Source organism: Delphinapterus leucas, chromosome 9 (assembly GCF_059928025.1).
Source record: "Delphinapterus leucas isolate spDelLeu-1000000601 "Yukka" chromosome 9, BTC_Dleu_Yukka2, whole genome shotgun sequence".
NCBI lineage: Eukaryota > Metazoa > Chordata > Mammalia > Artiodactyla > Monodontidae > Delphinapterus > Delphinapterus leucas.
The window spans coordinates 103,366,565-103,378,901 of NC_143137.1; positions in this window are offsets into that span (position 1 = coordinate 103,366,565).

The following is a 12,337-nucleotide window of genomic DNA, read 5'->3' on the forward strand; positions in this document are numbered from 1 at the left end:
CAGGATGGCAGGACGGCCAGCCAGGGCAGGAGGAGGGCACACCAGTCAGAGATATCTCTTTGTGACCATACCTACAGCTGCGGGGAGGCCTCAAACCCCAAACTGCTAAGTGGCAAGATAAAAACCACAGCCCTTGAAGAAAAATGGGGACAGGAGTCCTTCCTCCCTCTGCCTAACTACAAAAACAAACGGACTCCCTTTGCGTGAAGCTCTTCCTTTGGGCCTCTGCTTAGGTGGCCGGGGTCAGAGGTCCTCAGAAGCCAGGTGGTAGCTGTGTAGAAAGCAAGGGAGCAGTCGAGTTGCCTGCATCGAAAGTGCAAGCTCTTCCGGGGCATTCTTTTGAGCACTGTGCAGACCACACAGCATCCCTCTCCAAGGGCACCAGTTTTTCTCTCTTGATTTGTACCTAAGGCGATCTTACTTCCCATCACTGGCCCAAAGTCTGAGACTGGGATTTTTTGAGATGGTTTACTGCATCTGTCAAGAAGGAGCTGTTTAAGGATGCATCTTGTGTAAGGGCGGGGGTGCCAAGGCCTGAATTGGCTGCCGGTCTGTTGGCAAAAACTCTAGGCATCTCTAGCTCCTCCTAATTCTCACCCAGAGTTTTCTTCATATTCAAGTGATAAATAAATATTTTATTTGTATTAAACATTGTATTAAAGTGTAACAAGGATATTAGACACACCCAAATCAGACATAAGTACCAAATAGTATCTTCCGTTTTGGTGGGTTTTATGATTTTCACATGCTTTGGTGTAGATTGCTCTCTCTAAGAGTCTCACATTCATGCCTCATGGGACCTTCAGCCAACCGTGTCCAGGTGACACAGGTGGGATGAGGGTATGGGGGAGACCAAATCCTCGGTATTTCAGAAACAGGCTGGAACCGTGAAAGAAGGGGAATCATGACAGGTAAGCCACTATTACATTTGTTTTGTGACCGTGTACAAATCATAACAATTTCCACCAATAGTGGAGTAAGATAAGTCTTGAAATATTAATCTCTGTGCTTTTCTCTTCCCACTTCCCTGCAGGCGACCTCCTTCCAGTCGGTTGGGAACATCCAAAGGGCTTCCAGGAGGAACAGAACTGTTCCAGAGAAGAAGGAAGGGAGGGAGGGATGGAGGGGGGAGAGAGGAAGGGAAGCAGGAAGGGTGAAAAGAGAGAGCGAGCTAATATTCATTTATCTGCCTGTGTGTCTTGACTATTAACAGGGGTCTGAGACGCAAAGGGAAGGCTTCAGGGAAGTAAGGAGGAAGGTGTAAACAACCAGCAGAGGCCACTCTGGCCGGCTTGGGCGTTAGGCAGCTCACGGCTTCTCTGGGAAGCAGAAGAGCCAGGTCTGGAACGGCCACAGGAGCATCAGCCATACCTGCTCCTCTGTGGGCACGGCCCCCTCCTGCCACACCAGCCTCAAAAGGCAGTACCCCTGCTTGCCGCTCTGGGAAGCAACCCGATCATGGGGTCTGCAGAGGACTTGACACTGTTCCTCCTTCACATTACGGTCTCCTGCAAGTGTATGGGATAGGCAGAGCCCAGGTCTGCCTGAACCTGCAGGTCTACACCCCGGCTGTAGGTTGGGGAAGTGAGTCCTGGCTTCTGTCCTGGGGGCGGGACTCATAACATGGAAAGTTACCCCCACACGGGACAGGTGTTCCGGGGGTTGTCCACCACCCCAAAGAGGAAAAGTGGAACCAGGATGGAGAGAGAATTCAACAGCCTCCCCTGCTCAGGCACAGCCTCTACCCCGGGGAAAAGGTAAGAAGGAGGAGAGTGGGGGCAGGGAAGGAGAGCCACCGGTCCTGTAGGACTGCGGAGGGGGACTCGGGTCCTCAAAAGGAAATGGCCACGCGTCGATTGTGCCTGGCACTTGGTGCCCACGTGGCAGAGGGACGTGGACAAGTCACTCACAGCAGGTCAAGAGAGCATCCAGGGCCGCCTCCATGCAGCGGCAGGGCTGCAGGGCCTGGGCTCTGCTCTGAGACCCCTCGGTGACACACACTCCCAGTCTTCCAGTGAGGGATGCCTGCCTGGGCCTTTGGGCGTGTCCAGCGCCATCCCGACAACCTCACGTGGACCCTCTCTCCTTGAGTAGCCCAGGGGCAAACAGAGCACAGGGGCCTCGGCATCCCGAGGGGTGGGCGTGTGGTGGGAAAAGAAGCTGTCCCAGAACTAGGGGGGAACTCACATGTGATGAAGCCCACCCCCACTGCATCCTAAGGAGATAAACTGTTTTTGCAAATAGGTTATCCTTTGGAAGCCAGGCTCTGCTGAGACAAGGAAAACACAAGAGCTCAGGAGAGAGCACAGGCACGAGCAAGCAAGAAAGTATCAATAGAATATTTATATATCCTCCAAGGTTCCTGCCACAGGACACTTGTTGATTACAGAGGGAAAATGATAACTTTACAGTGGGAAACATGGTTGAGGTCATCTTAATCAAGTGGTCCGACATCACGGTCCTCCTGACAGGATGCTCTGAGAAGAATAAACATTTCTGGGGTATTCCTGCCAAAAATGCACAACCTAACCCTAGTCGGGAGGAGACATCAGACAAACCCTAAATGAAGGACATTCTAGGAAATAACTGACCAGCACTCTGCAAAAGGATCAAGGTCGTGAGAGACAAAGCAAGACTCAGGCACTGACAAAACACAGCAAATAACTGCAACGTGCGACCGTGGGTTGTTTCCTGGACCAGAAAAAAGATATTAGTGGGAGGGGTTTTGAAATGTAAATAAGGCTGTAGATTATTAGTCGTGTTGCATCAGTGTTAATTTCATGATTTTGATAAGTGGTCTGTGGTTATATAAGGTTTAGGGAAGCTCAGTGAAAAGCGTATAGGAATTCTTGGTATGATTTTTGGCAACTTTATTGTAAGTCTGGGTTTATTTCAAAATGCGAAGTTGAAATTAATGAAATTGTATGAATTGGTATAGAGAAGGAGGAGGGGAAGGAGGAGTAAGAAAGAACAGTTTGCAAATGTCTTTACAGAGCAGCAACCAGGTCTGGATGACTCTGTTCATGGTTCTTGATGGTGGGTGGAGAAGACCGCCCTCTGCCTACGACAACTTACCCACTGAGGAGAGAAGGACGGGACTGAGAAACAGGTATATCAGAAGTACTTAGTCTGGGGCTTCCCTGGTGACGCAGTGGTTGAGAGTCCACCTGCCGATGCAGGGGACACGGGTTCGTGCCCTGTTCCGGGAAGATCCCACGTGCCATGGAGTGGCTGGGCCCGTGAGCCATGGCCACTGAGCCTGCGCATCCAGAGCCTGTGCTCTGCAACGGGAGAGGCCACAACAGTGAGAGGCCCACGTACCACACACACACACAAAAGTACTTAGTCTAGTACAGGACTGTAAGTTCTCTGGTTAAGTCAGCACCAAGTCTTCTTCCTTATTTCTCTCTAGACTGAACCTCCAGGGTGACATGGTGGGTGTGACAGTCACCCAAATAGGCATGTTCGAACCCCAAACACTGGTGCTATTGGCAGGCTTGAGCAACTGCACTAGTTGGGGAGTTTGTCCAGGGAAGGCTATACATTCCTGCCTGGAGGAAAGCCTGCCTGTGGGCACCACAACCACAACAGCAGCAGGTATGTGGACAGGTGAGCTCGTGGCACTTCTCCCAGCTGCCTGTGGCTTATTTGGTGCACACAGTGTCCGAGTACCCAAGTGAGAGAGGGAAATGCTGAAAGTATCAATAACTTGGCAGGGGCATGGGGTCATGTAAAAGGTCACTGCTGATGGACATTTGAAATTGAGGAAAGGATTTCAGCTTCAGGCTAAGATGGAAGAGCAGGGGCCAGATTTGCCCTCCCACCTGAAACAAGTAAGAAAATGAACAAGGCACATGAAACAGTGGTTTTCCAACAGTGGACAACAGGCAGCACAAGACAGGAATCCCAAAGTGAGGAAGGAAGGAGGTGAGCTCCATGGTGGCTGCAGGACCCTCCTTGGAGAGCTTCCAGGGGTCAGCACAGGGAGGGAATCCTCAGGCCAAGCCCAACAGTCCCCCTGAGAGGAGGGGCAGGGACACCATGGCGGTTACAGTGCACAGAATGCAGAACCAGAGAGGAGACTCTGCAGAGAGGGAGGGCAGCTCTGAAAATCAGTTCCTATACACCAATCAGAACACATGGATAGAAACTGAACCAAAGCTGGAACCACCCAAAGCTGCAGAGGAAACAGCACCTCCTGTTGACACAGAAGCAAGGATAGTTCCTGCTCCCACAAGTCAGAGGGGGACACTTCTTGGGTAGAGTACCCAGAAGAGGTCTCAAAAATAAAGCAGCATGAGCTCTAGACAAAAGGTTGCTTTGGATCTAACCAAGCTTTCAAGCAAGTCTCAAAAGTATCAAACTGGCTCCAAGTAATTTAACGGCATCACAAAACACAGACCGAAAACATTTACAGGAATAAAAAAACATGGAGAACACAAAACCAATATGTAACTCATAATATCTGCATCCAGTCAAAAATTATTACTCACACAAAGAATCCTAAAGATACGTCCCAAGATGAGGATAAAAGTCAATTAGTAGAAGCAGACCTGTAATGACACAGACAACGTAATTAGTATACAAAACCATTAAAAGAGTTAACAGTTACTAAAACCCGTTCTATGTGTTCAAGAAAGTAGAACAAGATTGAGCATGTTAAGGAGAGACATAGAAGATATTCTAAAGAATCAAATCAAATTCCGGAGATGAGAAAACTCTGGAGAGGATTAGACACTGCAGAAGAGAAGGCTCGTGAATCTGAAAACACAGCAAGAGGACCTATCCAAAATGAAACACAGAGATGCAGAAAACAGGGAAAGAGCACCCATGAGCTGTAGAACAACTCCACAAGTCTAATGTGTGCATAACTGAAGTCAGTGAAAGGGTGGAGAGGGGGCCGAGGGGAGAAAAAATATTTGAAGAACAAAGGGCTGAACATTTTTCCAAATCTGGTGGAAACTATTGATATAAAACCATAGACCCAAGAGCCTCAAAGAACCCCAAACAAGAAATATGAAGAAAATTATGCTAAGGCACATGTACAAATTAATAAACAGAAACATTAATTGAAATGGAGTCGGGGGGTGAGAAGGGAAAGCTCTCATGCTCCATGATGACAGCAGAGCCCAGCAGGAAGAAGAGAGACTCCTCTTATTGCCTGGCAAGAGCATGGCCAACAAGAGACGGTCACAACCCAGCCAATGAGAAGCCTCTCTACTTGGAACTCTCACTTCCTCCAGTGGACTCTATTGACCACAGCCCTCCCACCTCCCTCTTCCCCTCTTTAAAAGATCTCTCCTCTCCTTGCTATGGGGGGACTTGAATGTGTCTCATGATGGTTGTAGATTTCAAATTGCAATTCTTTGTTGATCCCCCCAAAAATCATTTTTCTGGAGAAATAACTGGCAGTCTATCAGTTGTAGATCGACATTTTGTGGCTCCTACAGGGATCCAGAGAAGACTGCTGACCTTTCCGAGGCTGGTGAGGGAACAGGTGCATTACCCACATTGAGCCCATTGGTGCTCCCTGCTTTTCTCACCAACCCGGGGGTTTAAAGGTAAGTGTTTCTCCTGAATCTGAGCTTCTGCCCTGTTTGCATTTTGAAGCTCTCCACGTTTTATTTGGAATCTATTTTTAAAGGTTTTTCCTTTCTAGATCAAGGCCTTGTTCCGTATAAGTGTACTCGTTGGCACTTGGCCCTGACTCCTCTGAAAACGGGCTGTTCCAAGTGGAACTGGCAAGCCTCACACCATTCCTTTGGGAAGAGGGTCTGATTCATTGGAACTGCACAGATAAGCCTTTGGCCTGACTCCTTCAGGACTGGGCTACCTCATTAGAGCTGAGCTGAGCATCCTTCAGCCTGGCTCTTTTGGGAGCAGACTCTTCCCTTAGAACTCACTGGTATTAGGTCTAGGGTTGTCTGAGCTGTTTAAGCTGTTTCAGCTGGTTAGACTGTTTTGGAAATTGTTCTTTTATTCTAGAGAAAACCCCTGAGAAATGGGGCCCCAGTTATCTAAATATTTTAAGGGCACACACAAACACACAGGAACCCCAGCTGATTTTACGTTTAAAAACTGTGGTCCTTCCTCATATGCATTTGTAACTAAACGTATTGACTTAGCCAAACACAATTCAGAGCATCAACAGCCATTATGGGGAACTTTTGAAATCCCTAAACATTTCTTAAAACTGGATAATCGTAGCTCTAAAATTTCCAAAATTGAATGGAATATCTATTTTGATTGGTATTTTGAGGTTTCCAAATGTTATCAGGAGCCTAATTGCCTCTCTGCAAAATAAGATTTAAAGATTAACTGAGGCATTTAGGTTGCTTCCATGCCTTAGCTACTGTAAATAGTACTGCTATGAACATTGGGGTGCACGTGTCTTTTAGAATTAGAGTTTTCTCTGGATATATGCCCAGGAGAGGGATTGCTGGATCATATGGTAACTCTATGTTTAGTTTTCTGAGGAACCTCCATACTGTTCTCCATAGTGGCTGCACCAATTTACACTCCCGCCAACAGTGTAGGGTTCTCTTTTCTCCACACCCTCTCCAGCATTTATTGTTTGCAGACCTTTTAATGATGGCCATTCTGACTGGTGTGAGGTGATACCTCATTATAGTTTCAATTTGCATTTCTCTAATAATTAGTGATATAGAGCATCTTCTCATGACCTATTGACCATCTATAATTCTTCTTTGGAGAAATGTCTATTTAGGTCTTCTGCCTATTTTTTTGACTGGGTTGTTTGGTTTTTTTTTGATATTAAGCTGTATGAGCTGTTTGTACATTTTGGAAATTAATCCCTTGTCAGTAGCATTATTTGCAAATATTTTCTCCCAGTCCATAGTTTGTCTTTTCATTTTGTTTATGGTTTCTTTTGCTGTGCAAAAGCTTTTAAGACATGGAAGCAACCTAAATGTCCATCAACAGGTGAAAGGATGAAGAAGATGTGGTGTGTACACACACACACACACACACACACAATGGAATACTACTCAGCCACACAAAAAGATGAAATAATGCTATTTGAAGCAACAAGGATGGACCTAGAGATTATCATACTAAGTGAAGTAAGTCAGTTAGAGAAAGACAAATACATATGATATCACTTATATGTGAAATCTAAAATAATGTTACAAATGAACTTATTTACAAAACAGAAATAGACTCACAGACATAAAAACAAATTTATGGCTACCAAAGGGGACAGGGGGTAAGGAATAAATTAGGGATTTGGGATTAACAGATACACACTACCATATATAAAATAAACAACAAGGACCTACTGTATAGCACAGGGAACTATATTCAATGTAATAACCTGTAATGAAAAAGAATCTGAAAATGTATATATATATATATATATATATATATGGATTAACTGAGGCAAGTAAATGATTAAAGAAAGATAAGGTGGCATCTGAAGTCTCAGGTTCCTCTTGCCTGTCTCCTCTGTCTCAGACTCCATCTCCAGTACCATTTTCCTCCTTCCCTTCTATACCGCCTATACCTACACTATACTCTCAATTGCCTGACACTAATTCTTTTGCCGAACTTCCTTTCTTCTCTGGAACTCTCCTCACCCCCTTTTCTTCTGAACTTGTCAGAACCTGTCCCTTTAAAATTAAGCCTTCTGAGGACCCAGAGGCTAAACCCTTAATTTCTTACATTCCCTGGACTAAAACAGAACTGTGAGCCATAGTCAAAGTTTTTCCCAAAGTAACTAGAAATCCTCACTGATTTGCTGAAGAATTTAATATAGTCATTCAAACTTACCAACTTGATTTCTATATCAGCTGGTTTACATGCTTGTCAGTGAAGGCCAGGCCCAGCATTGGATAAAAACCACTAACTGGTAAAGTCCTGAAAGGTCTCTAGGATTACAACTGGGAGACCAACCCACTAACTTATTATACGATCAGGCTCAGGCAATTGCTCGCTGACTTCACTCAGCAATCCCTGGGGCTTTTCTAAAACCTCTTGATTGGAACAAAATTCAGTCTTGTGTACAAAAATCTGATCAACCTGTTCATGACTATTATAATCAACTTCAGGTTGTTTTTAAAGAAAATTCTAGGGACTTCCCTGGGGGTCCAGCGGTTAAGATTCTGCACTTCCACTGCAGGGGGCATGGGTTCGATCCCTGGTCAGGGAACTAAGATCCCGCGTGCAGTGTGGCCAAAAAAAAAAAAAAAAAAAGAAAGAAAAAGAAAATTCTGGTCTTCCTTTAGATGTTGATCTCACCTGCGTAGCTTTTAACTCTGTGTTTATTAATGGGTTGAACCAAGACCTTTTCACTCTAATAAAAATGACCAGGATGGAAAGGGAACCCATGTCCTCTCCAGCTCTGGTTAATCTGGCAAACCAGCTCTCTCACTCCAGATGAGTCATCTCGAAGGAAGACCACCAAAGTTCTTAATCTTCAACTCCCTCAAATGAAGGTTCCTAAACAAAACTAAAACCCTCCTAGTTTCTGCTATTATTGTAAAGAGCCAGGACATTGGAAAAGAGATTGTTACAAATCTAAACTCTTCAGGTGCCTTCAGCCCTCTAACCAGCCTTTCCAAGTCCTCCCAGTTTTCAAAGATGGGGCTCTGAAGAGCTATGGGAGCTCTTTCTAATCCTGCCTTTTTTTTGAGAAACACTTCTCCAGATGAGAGATGAATCTCTTCCAGTCCTAACTGACCCCAGAGCCACACTCTCAGTGCTCAGCCCCACTACTATAAAGCAGCCCCTGCATCAGAGGACTAAAACAGCTCAAGTAGTGGGGAATCTCCATTGAACCTCAAGAGGTTCCTGTCTCTGAATATATTCCTTTTTGTTTAGGCGCTTTGAGAGATACACATCCTTTTCTCCTTAGTTCCTCCACCCCTAACCATTTATTAGGCAGAGACTTCTTAGAGAAATATCATGCTAGAATTTATTTCTCCCCAAGGGGGGAAATGATTCTAGAATTTGACAGTAGTCATCCAAGTAACCCACCACATGAATTAAATGACCCTTTGACATCTTTTATTTCCTCTGTCTCTCATAGTACTAGAGCTGATTCTGGAAGCACTTTATCACTGGTCCCTGTTGAGTCAGCTACCACCATCCTTATGAACAAATATCAAACTGATGTTGGAAAAATGTAATTTTAATGCCTTAAAGGGTTTGATGAACCCACCTGCCTTGGGTATCCCGATTATCATATTCCCTTTTTCCTTTTTGTATATGAAAAGGAAGGGAATGCCCTTCAGTCCTCACCCAAAACAGGGGGGCGGCCACCATCGACCCATAGGGTATAATAGCCAGTAAATGGACCCTGTGGCATGGGGATACCCCCTTGCCTTACAGCCATTATGACCACTGCCTTTTTGGTTAAGGCCACCAAGAAAACCACTGTGGGACCCCCTTAGCGATCTTTGTACCTCATGCAATAGAAGCCCTCCTGAATTCTCACCACACTCAACATCTCTGTCCTCAGCCTCAATTCCTAAGAAATCTTTCTGTCCATTGCTCCTCACATAACTCTCTTACGTTATACCATAGTAACACTGTGTTCTAATAACATTAACCCAGCTGCTCTTCTCCCCTCCATCACTTACGAAGTCCCTCATGGCTTAGCACTGACGGACTACCTCCTGACTCCTCATAATGATCTGCAGGAAATTCCTCTGGGTAATGCTGACTTCTCATGGTTCACTGATGGCTCTTATTTAACAGGTGACGATGGCAAATATTGTGCTGGGTATGCTATTGCAATTCCTTTTGATGTTGTTGAGGCAGCACTTTTACCTATGGCTACTTCAGCCATCAGGCTGGATTTTACACTCTTAGATGGGCTTGTACTTTAGCCAGCAACAAAACTGCTAACATTTACACTGATAGTAGACACGCTTTCAGAGTATCTCATGATTTTGGGATGTTGTGTAAGCAACGTGGCTTCCTTACTTCCAGTGGAAATAAAATTTAAAATGGCCCCTATGTTCAGAAATTGGATGTAATACTCTTACCTGCCACTTTAGCTGTTAGTAACATTCCAGGGCATTCTAAACTTGACTCTCTGAGAGCTAAGGGAAATTACTTTGCTAATATTTCTGCAAAGGAATATTGCCCTTAAAGAGACCAAGAGCAGCCAAACCTCTATCATGGTCCAAAGGGATATTTCCCCAAATGATAACTTAGAAAAACTGGTTAGAGAAGCCCAAAAACTGGCCTCAGGAAAGAGAAGACAAGATTGGAAATTCAGCAATTGTTGGTACAATAAAAAGAGAAAGCTCTGGTTCAGACCAAATAACAACACACTTCTACAGGAGTATCTAAAATTTCCATTCCTCACCACTGTATTTTGCATTGTCATTAGTCTACTGACAAAATGATAGCCATCACGAATCAATACTGGCGAAAAACATTAACAAGGCTACAAAATGTGCCTACCTCACTGGTCTCACTTGTCCACAATACAAGCCAGGGAAGCCTGTACTGTTCCCGGACATTTTAAACTGCCTAATGGACCATTTGAGGTCTGGCAAATGGATTTCACCAGCTTCCATCATCTCATGGATGTAAATATGTTTAGTCATGGTCTGTATGTCTTCACACTGGACTGAAGCTTTCCGTTGCAGACAGGCTACTGCCTTTTCAGTGGCTAAAGTCCTTTTGGGTGGCTTGCTGTGGTTGCAGACCCCAAATTGCAACTCTTTGTTCCTCTCAAGTAAACCCATTTATGTTGTAGAAATAACTGTAGTCTATTTGTTTTAGGTCAACACACATCAAATTGCTTAAAACCAATAATAAAGAATCTTAAACGCAGCAAGAGAAGAAAGAACACATCACATACAGAGAAGCAAAGCAGACTGTAGACTGCTTGCCAGAAACGCGCAGAAGTAAATCAGACAGAGAAAGACAAACACAGGCAGACTTCGTTTTATTGGGCTTCACTTTACTGTGTTTCACAAATATTGTGCTTTTTACAAATTAAGCCTTTGTGGCAACCCTGCATTGAGCAAGTCTACGGGCACCATTTTTCCAATAGCAGATTCACAGTACAAAAAAATGTCCTTCCTTCAGGCAGAAGAAAAATAACACCAAATGGAAATCTGTGTCTACACATAGGTATAAAGGATATCAGATGCAAATGTGTGGGTAAACAAAAGATCTCTTTTTCTGGTTTTTAAAAAGTCTCTAAAATATAAGCGACTGTTTAAATCACTCCAAATACAGATGTCTTGTGGGGTTTATAACACATGTAGATGTAAAAGGCACGACAATGATGCCCAGAGGCCAGGAGACGAACTGGAGTGCTCTGGGGGCAGGTTCGTGGAGTGACATGAGAGGTGCGCTACCACCTCATACCCACGTCTTCCTGCACTTGGACTTGGGGAGCTAGTTGGAAATCCTGGTTTCCTTCTGAGCTTTGAGAGACTATGGGAAGGTCCACTAACGTTTCTGAACCTCGTTTTTTTCTTCTATCGAAAAGGGATAGAGATTTTTGTCATTGCTACTCAAGTGGTTCACAAGAATTTTAGAAATTCAGAATCTCGGGTCCTACCCCAAACCTACTGAACCAGAACTTTCATTTTAACAAGCTTCTCATATGACTCATACACAGCAAAGAATCAACGCGAGAGGACCCAGTTGGTGGAGAGCAGAAGCAAGCACATTCTTCACGTGCACACACTGCTTCCCTGGACAGTGACGCTGCTGCCAGAACACAGGCCCCCAGGCATGCATCCCACACTAATGGCCAGCATGATTTCAAGACCGACCGAGGATGTCAGAGCCATTTTTAGACTTTGCTAACAGGCCCTGTAGGTGAGAGGGAAGTGCCGGTTGTGCGCACCACAGCCACAGCAGAGGGAAGTGCTGCTGGTGACCAGTGGTGAGGGGCGCCAGGCAGGGCTTGCTCCCTGGCCCAGGACAGTGTCCTGCCAGGTCCCACTGTCACACCGGAATGCCGGTCCAGGCTTTGAGGGACGCTTGGCATCATACGTGTCCGAAGCTCTTTGGTGGACAGCTTTTTGCCTATCTTCTTGTAAACCCGTGGACAGCAACTTCTGTAAATGTATAGGAATGTTTGTCTCCTCATTAGCAGGAGAGTGGATTTCCTGCTGGCAGGGGATCAGGGCAGGGCCTTCCTCTGTGTGGGGGGAGCAAAAGGGGAGGCACCAGCTTCTCTTCTCAGGAGGTACCAGGTCCTTCTCTTGTTTGGGGCCGCTGAGTTCAGCCCCATAGGGTCTGGAACTTGGCAGTGAGGTGCTGCAAGGCTGCAGGTGGGTATTTAAGCATCTCTGTTTCTTTCTGTAGCACAAGATGGAGGGCAGTCCTGTTGTCTTTCCCGTCC